Source organism: Glycine max, chromosome 9, assembly GCF_000004515.6.
Source record: "Glycine max cultivar Williams 82 chromosome 9, Glycine_max_v4.0, whole genome shotgun sequence".
In the NCBI taxonomy this organism is placed as follows: domain Eukaryota; kingdom Viridiplantae; phylum Streptophyta; class Magnoliopsida; order Fabales; family Fabaceae; genus Glycine; species Glycine max.
In genome coordinates, this window is record NC_038245.2 from 20,440,992 (window position 1) to 20,457,299 (window position 16,308).

The following is a 16,308-nucleotide window of genomic DNA, read 5'->3' on the forward strand; positions in this document are numbered from 1 at the left end:
CCTTCATGATGCTAAGAAGTGGTACCAGATGATAGAGAAGGTAGTGTTGGAACTCATAACCTTAGAATGACGCCTCAGGCCGTATTTCCAAAGTCACCAAGTGGTAGTTAAGACGAACTACCCTATCAAGAAGGTGTTGTGAAAGCCTAAACTGGAGGAAATGATGGTAGCATGGTCTATAGAACTGTTAGAGTTGGATCTCCAATTTGATCCCCGTGGCCCCATGAAGACCCAGTTCATGATAGACTTCCTAGCAGAGTTTGCCGCTAATACCCAAACCATCCCAAACTAGTGGAACTTTTATGTGGACGGAGCATCCAATGTTAAGGGAAGCGTGGCAGGTATCATCCTTGAAGGGCCCGACAATGTTACTTTAGAGAAAGCTCTCAAGCTCGATTTCAAAACATCAAACAATCAAGCCGAATACAAGGCACTTATAACACTCCAAAAACTATCCAATGAAGTTGGGGACAAAAAGCTAAAGTGCTACATTGACTCGCATCTTGTCCAAGGGCAAGTTGCCAATAGATATCAAGCCAAGGAGGCAATACTGCTCAGGTACTAACTTGTTGCAAAAACCCTTATTGATGATTTTGACTGCTTTGAGATGTACCATATACCAAGAGAAAGCAACACCGGAGTAAACTTACTCTCCACACTGGCCAACACCAAAAAGATCGGGCATCTCAAAACCATCATCCAGGAGACACTCCAGGCTGCAACCATAGACACCAAAGAGGTCATGGAAGGAAAAGAGGAGGAACTAGACTAGATAATTTCATAATTCGGGGGGTGTTACTACCAAACGAAAAAGAAGTGTGATGCTTGAAAAGGAAGGCCAACTACTATGTCATCCTTGACGGTGAACTGTTCAAAAAAGGTTTGACAACACCCTTGTACAAATGCCTAAACAGCCCGCAAGCAGACTACATCATGCGAGAGCTATATGAAGGAATCTATGGCCTCCATACCGGGGAACATTTCCTAGCAACCAAAGCAGTACATGTCGGATACTATTGGTCGACGCTTAGGGCCGACACCCTTGACTTAACAAGGAGGTGCAGACGATGCCAGGAATTCATAGATGTTCCATGCACCCCTCATGTTCTTAAAGAAATCTAGAACCGTGACACGTTAGGGTGGACGCGGTTATGTGGGGTCCCGAACTTCACACGTTGGCTTGGAGAGATACCTTTGACAAGAAAGGGGGACCTGCAAAACAAAGTTCTCCGACACTCAAGTAAGAATATGGGTGAGGAATGTAAAGCAAGTATATGCTTAAGTAAAGCTCCTATGAGAGAAATAGAGGGGGGCACAGGCTTGTTGTTTGTGTGTTAAGTGTGTGATGGGGATCGTGTAGAGAGGTTCGATGGAACCTGTATTTATAGTAGTTGAGCATGACTACTACTCCTTACTTGTAGGGGCTATTGTAGCCTTTGCAGATAATTCTCGGCTTGTAGATAATAACCAAAAGCTTACATATAATGTTAGAGATAAACATTTGCTTATAGATAAAAGATAGAAGATAATCGTACCTTGTAGATAATGTATGCTGTAATGCCCTAAAATTTCGATAATTGAAAATAGATGTTTGATGTTTTTCTTGTTTTATTTGATTACTTGATTAATTTGGATGAGTTAAGGTATTGTGTGAATTAGTCGTGTGCGATATGCTTGATATGGATGTTGAGTTATGTGGACTTTTATTGATTTAGGTTGAAATTATGAGATTTCAAGTTTTACTTAAATTTGTTCCACTAAAACTGTAGTCCTGGATTCGTTAATCGTTGATCGCTTTCAAATTTGGACTATAGGCTTGCAACCCAATTTTCAACATTCTGACCGTTGGGATTTGCAATATAACATCTTGAGTATCAGGTATGATTTTTTTTAATCGAAGCAGTAAAATTTGAGCTGGATCAGTTCGCCCAGGCGAGCCAAATTTCGTTTGGGCGAGTGTTGCAAGCTACAAATACGTCTAGCAGCGCAAAAGAGTCATTTCTTTCTCCTTCTCTTCCAAAAAACCCTCCCCCAACACCCCCAACCTCCTCCTCCACCACCACTCACCACTGGTGACCGCCATGAGCCGCCTTTGCTTGTCGTCGGATCACCACACGAAAAAGAATAGTTTAATCGGAGCGGAATCTTCAAAAGTCAACTCGAGGATTCGGTAGAGAATGAAGCTTCCAATCCTTCATTTATGGTTTCTTTGAGGTAACAGTAATTCTAAGCCTTCTCCTTGTTAGTTTGAGCTTATCTTTGCATCTCTTTTGACTTGAGAACCATTATTGGATGTTTTTACACTTCCTTTGAAAAATCCTTAAAAAAGAGACGTTGTAAAAGTTGCCTTTTTATAAAATAGACTTTGTTTTTGTAACATTTGTTGAACCCTGGTCATAGTGGCGTGATCAGAATTTCAAAATGACCTCTCTTTGATATGAATCTCAAAACACCCCTTTAGCCCTTTTTAAATTGAATGGGTATTTGACCCCAAAAGTTAATATTAACCTTGTCTTTGAAATCTATATTGAATTATCTTTGATTTGGTATATAGAGCTCTACGTTTGGACGAACGGACGTGAACCTAGGAGATCTTAGAACAACAATATAGATAGGTGAGGGGAGTTTATTGTTTGTTTACAACTTTTGATACCATAGTTGGGGTTAGGGAACCCAATTATGGGGATGTATATCTGTCCCTGTGCATGCTGGTTTTCAAGAAAAAACTGTGTTTTTAACTAATGGGATGTGATATATTTGTTATTGATGTGCATGCTGGTTTTCAAGAAAAACTGTGTTTTTAACTAATGGGATTTGACAGGTTTGTTATTGATGATTGAAATTGTCATTGATGTTGTTGTTGTATTGATTGGAATTTTTGGGAAAAGTTTTAACTATAGAAGAGACTTTGTCCAAAATTTTATATTTGTTCTTCTATTTACTTCTTTATTAAATTTTAAATGGGCATAAGAGTTTGTTTTGAATACTATAGTTTTCCTCTTTAATTTAGAATTTTCCTTAAAAATATGAGTCTCGTGGTATTATAGATTGTTGTTGTATGAGGTTTATGTTGCCTGAAGACCTGGGGAATGTGAATCCTAGGCATGAATTTATATTATGTATGTGGAATGTGATTGCTTGTGATGTTGATGAAGATATTGAGATGAGATGATGTTGATGTTGATGATGTTATTGTGGTGATGTATGCTATGTATGTACATGGGGGTGTGGTGACCATGTTGGATATCACTAGAGGGGGAAATAGTGTTTTGAAGAGTTTTAAGCATTCCCGGAGAAAGAAGGGGATGGCTTGGAATCTTTAATTATCCATGGATAGTGCATTGATGATGCTCATTTTTCATACTTCATATTGCATGGAAATAGTACAAACTTTGTCAGTAAGTACTCATAGTTTTTCATGAGGAAAAATACTTGTACTTGAGGGTATGTCACTCGGTTTGGAACTTCCTTGAGACTCAGGTTGATCACTGTCGCAACCTACCCTTTTGTGGGCGAGCGAGGCGAGGCTCACGGGTGCGTCTTCCAAAGGAGGAAAATGCACGGAGTCGCCACCAACGTTTATTTGTGGAAAACGTCGGAAAAACCGAAGGAAACCGGTCATGAAGAATGTTAGTGCTTAGCTCTACGGAGTTTTAAAAGATTGGCTAAGATTTTGTTAAAACATAAGCACTTAGACAATGAAGGAAAGCTGGAGTTGCTGCACATGATGTCCAACGTTATGTCAAGGAATAAGATCGGGCTGCACAATGCACAAGGCAAGATAAAATGTCAAATGAAGAATTGAAGTTGCAGGATCCACGATGTCGGATACAATGTCCTGACATCCTGCCCGAAAATACTGGAGTTGCTGCACAATGCATAAGTCAAGATAAAATGTCAAATGAAGCATTGAAGCTGCAGGATCCACGATGTCGGATACGATGTCCTGACATCTTGCCCGAAAATACTGGACACATAAATCTGTTATATCTTTAACAGATTATTGTGCAGTTAGCAAGAGATTAGATGATCTATCTTTAGGAACGAATTAAAAGATAATTAAAGTTCAAATTTCAAAGTAGAAGAGTTCGTTCAGGGATTAAAGATTAAAGATAAAAACTAAAAGATCAAACTGTATCTTTTAGATCTTTAAGTGCAGATTTTCAGGAAAATGATAGATCTCATCCAGCACAAGAAGTTGCAGCCCAGATACACTCACTGCTATATAAACACGAAGGCTGCACGAGTTCTGTACCAAGTCCGGGATTGAAGAGTTATTTTGTGAGTTTTGGGACTTGAGTGTTTTGTGAGCCACCTTGATGTTATCCTAACATCAAGTGTTGGACCTGTGTGTGTAGAGTTGATCTCTTGTGTGTAGAGTTGATCTCTTGTGTGTAGAGTTGATCTCTAGTGTGTAGGGTTGATCCCTTTTGTTCAGAGTTGATCTCTGGTGTGTCTTTGATTTATTTGTAAACACGGGAGTGTGGTTGAGAGGGAGTGAGCGGGGTTTCTCATATCTAAGAGTGGCTCTTAGGTAGAGATCGCACGGGTAGTGGTTAGGTGAGAAGGTTGTAAACAGTGGCTGTTAGACCTTGAACTAACACTATTTTAGTGGATTTCCTCCCTGGCTTGGTAGCCCCCAGATGTAGGTGAGGTTGCACCGAACTGGGTTAACAATTCTCTTGTGTTATTTACTTGTTTAAACTGTACACACTGTCAAATATAATCTGCATGTTCTGAAGCGTGATGTCGTGACATCCTGTACGACATCTGTCCCCAGTATCAGAATTTCAATTGGTATCAGAGCAGACACTCGAAATCACTGAGTGAGATCTAGGGAGATAAATTCTGATGAACATGGAGAAAGAAGGAGGACCAGTGAACAGACCACCTATTCTGGTTGGAACCAACTATGAATACTGGAAAGCAAGGATGGTGGCCTTCCTCAAATCACTGGACAGCAGAACCTGGAAAGCTATCATCAAAGGCTGGGAACATCCCAAGATGCTGGACACAGAAGGAAAGCCCACTGAAGAATTGAAGCCAGAAGAAGACTGGACTAAAGAAGAAGACGAATTGGCACTTGGAAACTCCAAAGCTTTGAATGCTCTATTCAATGGAGTTGACAAGAATATCTTCAGACTGATCAACACTTGCACAGTGGCCAAGGATGCATGGGAGATCCTGAAAACCACTCATGAAGGAACCTCCAAAGTAAAGATGTCCAGATTGCAACTATTGGCTACAAAATTCGAAAATCTGAAGATGAAGGAGGAAGAATGTATTCATGACTTCCACATGAACATTCTTGAAATTGCCAATGCTTGCACTGCCTTGGGAGAGAGGATGACAGATGAAAAGCTGGTGAGAAAGATCCTCAGATCCTTGCCTAAGAGATTTGACATGAAAGTCACTGCAATAGAGGAGGCCCAAGACATTTGCAACATGAGAGTGGATGAACTCATTGGTTCCCTTCAAACCTTTGAGCTAGGACTCTCGGATAGGGCTGAAAAGAAGAGCAAGAATCTGGCGTTCGTGTCCAATGATGAAGGAGAAGAAGATGAGTATGACCTGGATACTGATGAAGGTCTGACTAAGGCAGTTGTGCTCCTTGGAAAGCAGTTCAACAAAGTGCTGAACAGAATGGACAGGAGGCAGAAACCACATGTCCAGAACATCCCTTTCGACATCAGGAAAGGTAGTGAATACCAGAAAAGGTCAGATGAAAAGCCCAGTCACAGCAAAGGAATTCAATGCCGTGGGTGTGAAGGCTTTGGACACATCAAAGCTGAATGTCCCACTCATCTCAAGAAGCAGAGGAAAGGACTTTCTGTATGTCGGTCTGATACAGAGAGTGAACAAGAAAGTGATTCTGACAGAGATGTGAATGCACTCACTGGGAGATTTGAATCTGCTGAAGATTCAAGTGATACAGACAGTGAAATCACTTTTGATGAGCTTGCCACATCCTATAGAGAACTATGCATCAAAAGTGAGAAGATTCTTCAGCAAGAAGCACAACTGAAGAAGGTCATTGCAAATCTGGAGGCTGAAAAGGAGGCACATGAAGAGGAGATCTCTGAGCTTAAAGGAGAAGTTGGTTTTCTGAACTCTAAACTGGAAAACATGACAAAATCAATAAAGATGCTGAATAAAGGCTCAGATACGCTTGATGAGGTGCTGCAGCTTGGAAAGAATGTTGGAAACCAGAGAGGACTTGGATTTAATCCTAAGTCTGCTGGCAGAACAACCATGACAGAATTTGTTCCTGCCAAAAACAGCACTGGAGCCACGATGTCACAACATCGGTCTCGACATCATGGAACGCAGCAGAAAAGGAGCAAAAGAAAGAAGTGGAGGTGTCACTACTGTGGCAAGTATGGTCACATAAAGCCCTTTTGCTATCATTTACATGGCCATTCACATCATGGAACTCAAGGTAGCAGCAGCAGAAGGAAGATGATGTGGGTTCCAAAACACAAGACTGTTAGTCTTGTTGTTCATACTTCACTTAGAGCATCAGCTAAGGAAGATTGGTACCTAGATAGCGGCTGTTCCAGACACATGACAGGAGTCAAAGAATTCCTAGTGAACATTGAACCTTGCTCCACTAGCTATGTGACATTTGGAGATGGTTCTAAAGGAAAGATCACTGGAATGGGAAAGCTAGTCCATGATGGACTTCCTAGTCTGGACAAAGTACTGCTGGTGAAGGGACTGACTGCAAACTTGATCAGCATCAGTCAGTTGTGTGATGAAGGATTCAATGTAAACTTCACAAAGTCAGAATGCTTGGTGACAAATGAGAAGAGTGAAGTTCTAATGAAGGGCAGTAGATCAAAGGACAACTGTTACCTATGGACACCTCAAGAAACCAGTTACTCCTCCACATGTCTATCCTCCAAAGAAGATGAAGTCAGAATATGGCATCAAAGATTTGGGCATCTGCACTTAAGAGGCATGAAGAAAATCATTGACAAAGGTGCTGTTAGAGGCATTCCCAATCTGAAAATAGAAGAAGGCAGAATCTGTGGTGAATGTCAGATTGGAAAGCAAGTCAAGATGTCCCACCAGAAGCTTCAACATCAGACCACTTCCAGGGTGCTGGAACTACTTCACATGGACTTGATGGGGCCGATGCAAGTTGAAAGCCTTGGAGGAAAGAGGTATGCCTATGTTGTTGTGGATGATTTCTCCAGATTTACCTGGGTCAACTTTATCAGAGAAAAATCAGACACCTTTGAAGTATTCAAGGAGTTGAGTCTAAGACTTCAAAGAGAAAAGGACTGTGTCATCAAGAGAATCAGGAGTGACCATGGCAGAGAATTTGAAAACAGCAGGTTCACTGAATTCTGCACATCTGAAGGCATCACTCATGAGTTCTCTGCAGCCATTACACCACAACAGAATGGCATAGTTGAAAGGAAAAACAGGACTTTGCAAGAGGCTGCTAGGGTCATGCTGCATGCCAAAGAACTTCCCTATAATCTCTGGGCTGAATCCATGAACACAGCATGCTACATCCACAACAGAGTCACACTTAGAAGAGGGACTCCAACCACTCTGTATGAAATCTGGAAAGGGAGGAAGCCAACTGTCAAGCACTTCCACATCTTTGGAAGCCCATGTTACATTTTGGCAGATGGAGAGCAAAGGAGAAAGATGGATCCCAAGAGTGATGCAGGAATATTCCTGGGATACTCTACAAACAGCAGAGCATATAGAGTATTCAATTCCAGAACCAGAACTGTGATGGAATCCATCAATGTGGTTGTTGATGATCTATCTCCAGCAAGAAAGAAGGATGTCGAAGAAGATGTCAGAACATCGGGAGACAATGTAGCAGATGCAGCTAAAAGTGGAGAAAATGCAGAAAACTCTGATTCTGCTACAGATGAATCAAACATCAACCAACCTGACAAGAGACCCTCCATTAGAATCCAGAAGATGCACCCCAAGGAGCTGATTATAGGAGATCCAAACAGAGGAGTCACTACAAGATCAAGGGAGATTGAGATTGTCTCCAACTCATGTTTTGTCTCCAAAATTGAGCCCAAGAATGTGAAAGAGGCACTGACTGATGAGTTCTGGATCAATGCTATGCAAGAAGAATTGGAGCAATTCAAAAGGAATGAAGTCTGGGAGCTAGTTCCGAGACCCGAGGGAACTAATGTGATTGGCACCAAATGGATCTTCAAGAACAAAACCGATGAAGAAGGTGTTATAACCAGAAACAAGGCCAGACTTGTTGCTCAAGGCTACACTCAGATTGAAGGTGTAGACTTTGATGAAACTTTCGCTCCTGTTGCTAGACTTGAATCCATCAGATTGTTACTTGGTGTAGCTTGCATCCTCAAATTCAAGCTGTACCAGATGGATGTGAAGAGCGCGTTTCTGAATGGATACCTGAATGAAGAAGTCTATGTGGAGCAGCCAAAGGGATTTGTAGATCCAACTCATCCAGATCATGTATACAGACTCAAAAAGGCTCTCTATGGATTGAAGCAAGCTCCAAGAGCTTGGTATGAAAGGCTAACAGAGTTCCTAACTCAGCAAGGGTACAGGAAGGGAGGAATTGACAAGACTCTCTTTGTCAAGCAAGATGCTGAAAACTTGATGATAGCACAGATATATGTTGATGACATTGTGTTTGGAGGGATGTCGAATGAGATGCTTCGACATTTTGTTCAACAGATGCAATCTGAATTTGAGATGAGTCTTGTTGGAGAGCTGACTTATTTTCTGGGACTTCAAGTGAAGCAGATGGAAGACTCCATATTCCTCTCACAAAGCAAGTATGCAAAGAACATTGTCAAGAAGTTTGGGATGGAGAATGCCAGCCATAAAAGAACACCTGCACCTACTCACTTGAAACTGTCAAAGGATGAAGCTGGCACCAGTGTTGATCAAAGTCTGTACAGAAGCATGATTGGGAGCTTACTATATTTAACAGCTAGCAGACCCGACATCACCTATGCAGTAGGTGTTTGTGCAAGATATCAAGCCAATCCCAAGATAAGTCACTTGAATCAAGTAAAGAGAATTCTGAAATATGTAAATGGCACCAGTGACTATGGGATTATGTACTGTCATTGCTCAGGTTCAATGCTGGTTGGGTATTGTGATGCTGATTGGGCTGGAAGTGCAGATGACAGAAAAAGCACTTCTGGTGGATGCTTCTATCTGGGCAACAATCTTATTTCATGGTTCAGCAAGAAGCAGAACTGTGTGTCCCTATCTACTGCAGAAGCAGAGTATATTGCAGCAGCAAGCAGCTGTTCACAACTAGTTTGGATGAAGCAGATGCTGAAGGAGTACAATGTCGAACAAGATGTCATGACATTATACTGTGACAACTTGAGTGCTATTAATATTTCTAAAAATCCTGTGCAACACAGCAGAACCAAGCACATTGACATTAGACATCACTATATTAGAGAGCTTGTTGATGATAAAGTTATCACACTGGAGCATGTTGACACTGAGGAACAAATAGCAGATATTTTCACAAAGGCATTGGATGCAAAACAGTTTGAAAAACTGAGGGGCAAGCTGGGCATTTGTCTGCTAGAGGAATTGTAGCAACTACTGATATCTGAACGTGCCCAAACGAATCACTTAACATTAATAGCACGTTCACTACTGAACCAAAGCAAATTCGACCGTTGCTTCACACGTCCCTCTACATTCCTCATTCAAACTTATATTTTCGTGTTAATCTCGTTTTCTGCATTCCCCAACAGCTCTCAGAAATTTACGAAATCATTCCAAACGCTCTGCTTTTCCATGGCTACCTCACCAAAAGAAACTTCAGCTCCTGGTTCACCCTCTGTACCATCATCTCCGCACCAGGAACAACCAGAATTCAACATCCAACCCATACAAATAATTCCTGGTCAAGCTTCTGTCCCTGAGAAACTGGTTCCCAGAAGACAACAGGGAGTGAAGATTGCTGAAAACCCTAGCCTTGCAACAAGTCCTAGGGAAGTAGACACGGAGATGGACAAGAAAATCCGCAGTATTGTGAGTAGCATTTTGAAAGACGCCTCTGTTCCTGATGTTGAGAAAGATGTTCCAACATCTTCCGGCCCAAATGCTGAAGTACTCTCTTCCCCCAGCAAAGAGAGATCAACAGAGGAAGATGATCAAGCCACAGAGGAGACCCCTGCACCACGGGCACCAGAACCTGCTCCAGGTGACCTCATTGACCTAGAAGAGGTAGAATCTGATGAGGAACCCATTGCCAACAAATTGGCACCTGGCATTGCGGAAAGACTACAAAGCAGAAAAGGAAAAACCCCCATTAAGAGGTCTGGACGAATCAAGACTATGGCCCAGAAGAAAAGCACTCCAATCACTCCTACCACATCTAGACGGAGCAAAGTTGCAATCCCTTCCAAGAAGAGGAAAGAAATTTCCTCATCTGATTCTGATGACGATGTCGAACTAGATGTCGCGACATCAAAGAGGGCCAAGAAATCTGGGAAAAAGGTGCCTGAAAATGTCCCTGATGCACCATTGGACAACATCTCATTCCACTCCATTGGCAATGCTGAAAGGTGGAAATACGTGTATCAACGCAGACTTGCTTTAGAAAGAGAACTGGGAAGAAATGCCTTGGATTGCAAGGAGACCATGGAACTCATCAAGGCTGCTGGACTACTGAAGACAGTCACCAAGTTGGGAGACTGTTATGAAAGCCTAGTCAGGGAATTTATTGTCAACATTCCCTCTGACATAACAAACAGAAAGAGTAATGAGTATCAAAAGGTGTTTGTCAGAGGAAAGTGTATTAGATTCTCCCCTGCTGTGATCAACAAGTACCTGGGCAGACCTACTGAAGGAATGGTGGATATTGATGTTTCTGAGCATCAGATTGCCAAGGAAATCACTGCCAAACGAGTCCAGCATTGGCCAAAGAAAGGGAAGCTTTCTGCAGGGAAGCTAAGTGTGAAGTATGCAATCCTGCACAGGATTGGCGCTGCAAACTGGGTACCCACCAATCATACTTCCACTGTTGCCACAGGTTTGGGTAAATTTCTGTATGCTGTTGGAACCAAGTCCAAATTTAATTTTGGAAACTATATTTTTGATCAAACTGTTAAGCATTCAGAATCATTTGCTGTCAAAATTACCCATTGCCTTCCCAACTGTATTGTGTGGCATTATGTTGAGTCAACATCCCAATATTTTAAACTACACTGACTCTGTGATGAAGAGAGAATCTCCTCTATCCCTGCATTACAAACTGTTTGAGGGGACACATGTCCCAGACATTGTCTCGACATCAGGGAAAGCTGCTGCTTCAGGTGCTGTATCCAAGGATGCCTTGATTGCTGAACTCAAGGACACATGCAAGGTGCTGGAGGCAACCATCAAAGCCACCACAGAGAAGAAAATGGAGCTGGAACGGCTGATCGAAAGACTCACAGAAAGTGGCATTGATGATGGAGAAGCAGCTGAGGAAGAAGAAGAAGCTGCTGAGGAAGAAGAAGATGCAGCAGAGGATACAGAATCAGATGATGATTCTGAAGCCACCCCATGACCATCAGACCTTTATTTTTGCTTTTACTAGCTATAGGGGCATGTCCCTTTGAACAATTGATTGCTATTTGTCTGTAATATTTGCATGCATTCTACTTTTGTCAAATTCTGTCTAAAAAGGGGGAGTAATAGTATTATGCTTGCTATTATGCATGATTTTGAGCAGTAGGATACTATGTATGCAATAGTCGTATTATGCATGATTGATACGATGTATGGCAGTAGGATACGATGTATGCATGATTCATGATTTTGAGGGGGAGTTGTATGTATATGACTTTGAGGGGGAGACTGCTGCTGCTGATGATGACTGATGTAAGCTACTAGTAGCTGATAGAAGATGCTGCAGTAAGAGCATGAAGACAGGGGGAGCAGAAAGCGGATGTCACATGAGATGTCTTGACATCCTGGAAAAGACTAGTAGCTGATAGAAGATGCTGCAGTAAGCATGAAGACAGGGGGAGCAGAAGCAGAAAGCTGATGTCACGTGAGATGTCTTGACATCCTGGAGAAGACTTGTAGATTTGCAACTTGAAGAATTTCCGCTGTGCTTGATTACTCTGATAATGAAAGTTGCTGATCCCACTTGCATAACTGCTCGTACCTGCTCAGGAAGTGTCTAAGTATGTTTTAGACAAAATTTGCCAAAGGGGGAGATTGTTAGTGCTTAGCTCTACGGAGTTTTAAAAGATTGGCTAAGATTTTGTTAAAACATAAGCACTTAGACAATGAAGGAAAGCTGGAGTTGCTGCACATGATGTCCAACGTTATGTCAAGGAATAAGATCGGGCTGCACAATGCACAAGGCAAGATAAAATGTCAAATGAAGAATTGAAGTTGCAGGATCCACGATGTCGGATACAATGTCCTGACATCCTGCCCGAAAATACTGGAGTTGCTGCACAATGCATAAGTCAAGATAAAATGTCAAATGAAGCATTGAAGCTGCAGGATCCACGATGTCGGATACGATGTCCTGACATCTTGCCCGAAAATACTGGACACATAAATCTGTTATATCTTTAACAGATTATTGTGCAGTTAGCAAGAGATTAGATGATCTATCTTTAGGAACGAATTAAAAGATAATTAAAGTTCGAATTTCAAAGTAGAAGAGTTCGTTCAGGGATTAAAGATTAAAGATAAAAACTAAAAGATCAAACTGTATCTTTTAGATCTTTAAGTGCAGATTTTCAGGAAAATGATAGATCTCATCCAGCACAAGAAGTTGCAGCCCAGATACACTCACTGCTATATAAACACGAAGGCTGCACGAGTTCTGTACCAAGTCCGGGATTGAAGAGTTATTTTGTGAGTTTTGGGACTTGAGTGTTTTGTGAGCCACCTTGATGTTATCCTAACATCAAGTGTTGGACCTGTGTGTGTAGAGTTGATCTCTTGTGTGTAGAGTTGATCTCTTGTGTGTAGAGTTGATCTCTAGTGTGTAGGGTTGATCCCTTTTGTTCAGAGTTGATCTCTGGTGTGTCTTTGATTTATTTGTAAACACGGGAGTGTGGTTGAGAGGGAGTGAGCGGGGTTTCTCATATCTAAGAGTGGCTCTTAGGTAGAGATCGCACGGGTAGTGGTTAGGTGAGAAGGTTGTAAATAGTGGCTGTTAGACCTTGAACTAACACTATTTTAGTGGATTTCCTCCCTGGCTTGGTAGCCCCCAGATGTAGGTGAGGTTGCACCGAACTGGGTTAACAATTCTCTTGTGTTATTTACTTGTTTAAACTGTACACACTGTCAAATATAATCTGCATGTTCTGAAGCGTGATGTCGTGACATCCTGTACGACATCTGTCCCCAGTATCAGAATTTCAAAGAATATTCCAGATTCGGGAGTTGTATTTACGTTTGAGGAAGGTATTAACACCTCTCACGTTTGTCCCAAAGGACAACAGCCTTAGATTAGGATTGTGTGAAATTATGTATTTAAACCTTTATTTCTTTTTTATTTTTGAGATCCACAAAAGCGGGGCTCTTTCTCCTACGTACCCTCCATCGAAGAGAAAATCAGACCTACATAGTTCTTTCAAAAAGGGCGAATCAAGTGATTCTTTTTACTTAGAAGGGGGTCATTTAAGGCGTTGGACCTTAAAATGATCCATTTTACTTGGTGAGAAAGCTAAGGCGTTGGACCTCTAATCATCTCACGAGGTCGACAAAAGTGGGGCTTTTGCTCCTACGTATCCTCCATCGAAGAGGAAATTAAACCTACGTAGTTCTCGCAAAAGGCAGTAAAGTGATGTGTTGATTTTATGCTTTTGAACGGTCCATGTTAACCGATAAAAGCAAAGAGGATCGTTTAAGGCGTTGGACCTTAAAACAGTTTTTTTTTTTAATTTTTGCGGACAAAACTTGATTTGCGAGTTGATTTTAGCCTTTGTTTCACTTTGGTTATTAGTCAATTCATTCAAGGAAACTTCCAAAGAAAAACGTTCGATTAATTTTTTTTATTATTTTATTCGAAGATATTTTGATTATTTTATTATTATTTTTCATGATATTTTGATTATTTTATTATTATTTTGCCTTTTTTTGGTTTAATCGTGGTTACAACGTGAACGATCGGTTAGATTTTGTTTTAACAGTGATTAAACGAGATTACAACACAAATGATCGGTTGAAATTCATTTTATCATTTATTAGGTGAGAAAACGGCTTAAATAAACGGTTAAAGCACGTTAAAAACAGAATAAAAGAAAACTGAAAGTAAACGAAATTAAAGTGAAAGTACACAAAACAAGAAATGAATTGAAAGTCTCGGATTCAAAAACTTACCCGTTGAAGAACGAGGAACGAACGAAGAACGGATGAAGAACGGTGAAGAAAGACGAAGAACGATGAAGAATTTTCACATAATCGCTTACGGAAGCACTTCGACTCGATTTTTCTTTACAAAAACGTGTTTTTTGCCCAAAATAGTCGAAATGCATAGCCAAGGGGTCTTGAACATTTTGAAACAGCTCCCCCCTCCCCTATTTATAGGAAAAAAGGGAGGTGCTTGCCGCCCAGAGACTTAATGAAGAAGATTTCTAAGTGCACCCGAATTACTAAGTTCACCCCCCTTTTTGTATTTTACGGAAAAGTTACGGAAGCCTTACGGAAGTGTTTCGGATTTGATTTTCATCTTTTTTTCTCTTCCCTTTCACCAATGTTAAGTGGAATATGCTTACCCAAGGTTTTCGGAAATTTTACGGAAGCATTACGGAAGCCACAGAAGCCCCGGAAACCATTTTTCAAAAACGTGGAGGAGCTTGCCGCCCAGTTGCTTCCTCCTTAAGCAACCCAACTTCCAAAATGTTTCAGAAGGGCCTAGATTCGAATTTCTATTTTCACCTCTATCTTGATAAGTTCACCCCCCTTCTTTGCTGATTCTTTTTCCGTAATGTTACGGAACCTTACGGATTACGTAACGATACTTGTTTTCTTTCCGTAATGTCACGAAACTTTACGGATTACGCAACCACCCCCTCTTCGGATTCTGGAATGTTATAGAACTTTACGGATTGCGCAATAATGTTTCCTTTCGACTCCCGACATGTCGCGGAACTTCATGGATTGCTTAACGATGGGTGTCAAGTTCCTTGAAGCGGTCAATCGAAGGTTGCATGCCATCAAACAATGGTCCCCAAACGAAATTAGGGTATGACAATCACCATGGGGGGGCAGTTGCCTGTGCACGACAAGGTGACCTCGACACTTGCTGCCTAGTTTTCCTAAGTGAGAGTGTCATGTGGACACGCTTAGGCTATTTCCAGATAAATGGTACCACATTGCATTTTAGAGTTGAGTTAGGTACATGCATCATTGTGAGCATATATGATTTGAATTGTGGAAAAGTTGATGACTAGTTTGTAAGTGTACGTTGAACCGATGGGTTATTAAGAATGATTGTGGTCATTGTTATTGTTTTCTTGTTAATCATTGTCTTTTGGTGTTTGTTGATCTTTTATAATAAACTCACCTTTGCAATTTTTGTACCGTGTGATTGGTGTCTGTGATGATTTCGAACTTTCGTTCGTGGGAGCAGATGAGCAGCAGTAGGTTACTTGGAGGGAAGTCTTTCCACTAAGCCGAAGTCATAACGTTGGAATTTATTTTGGGGGAGAGTTGTGTTTTGTTATGAACTCTTCCTTAGTGGGTTCCTTGAATCTTTTTGAATGGGCATGTAAGTCCCAAGTTTAGATATATGTAAAAAAATCTGAATTATGTTGTAACATTTGAAAGATGTGTAGTGGTGTATAATATATATATATATATATATATATATATATATATATATATATATATATATATATATATATATATATATATATATGTATTTGTTCATGTGTTTATGAGTGAATGAACATCGCGAAAAATTTACCATCGTTTTTATAATCAAATTAATGGAGCTTTCACTTGAAAATTGAAATGTCACATTTTATAGTAAGTGATATTGTAGCGACGAGGCGGGTCGTTACATGTGGGCTTATAGATAATTAATTACCTGCCAATAGATAAGATATTCAAATACATTTGAATATTACTAGGTTAGAGATAACTTGTTTATTGGGGAGCTCGACTACTAATGGCTAGGCATCTGCGCTCCTGTACCAGGGTTGACGTGGAGGGTGGACACGTGTTTTTGAGTGTCATGTAGAATGCCACATGTATTTTGTGGGTCCTGGACAGTACATAAGCCGCCAAGCTTTGAGTCGACTTGCTGGCAAAAGAGGTTGTCCAATGCTAAAAGAGTCTGTTCCGGGTCGACTGAGC

The 16,308-nt window shown here is 41.0% G+C and overlaps 1 long non-coding RNA gene across 1 annotated transcript; it reads left to right on the top strand.

The window, feature by feature from the left end:
- Positions 1-1,691: 1,691 nt before the first annotated feature.
- On the top strand, positions 1,692-15,720 carry LOC121172740 (uncharacterized). The gene is made up of 3 exons (XR_005886268.1): positions 1,692-2,214; positions 2,555-2,615; positions 15,581-15,720. It is a non-coding gene; the product is annotated as an uncharacterized lncRNA (long non-coding RNA).
- Positions 15,721-16,308: the final 588 nt, after the last annotated feature.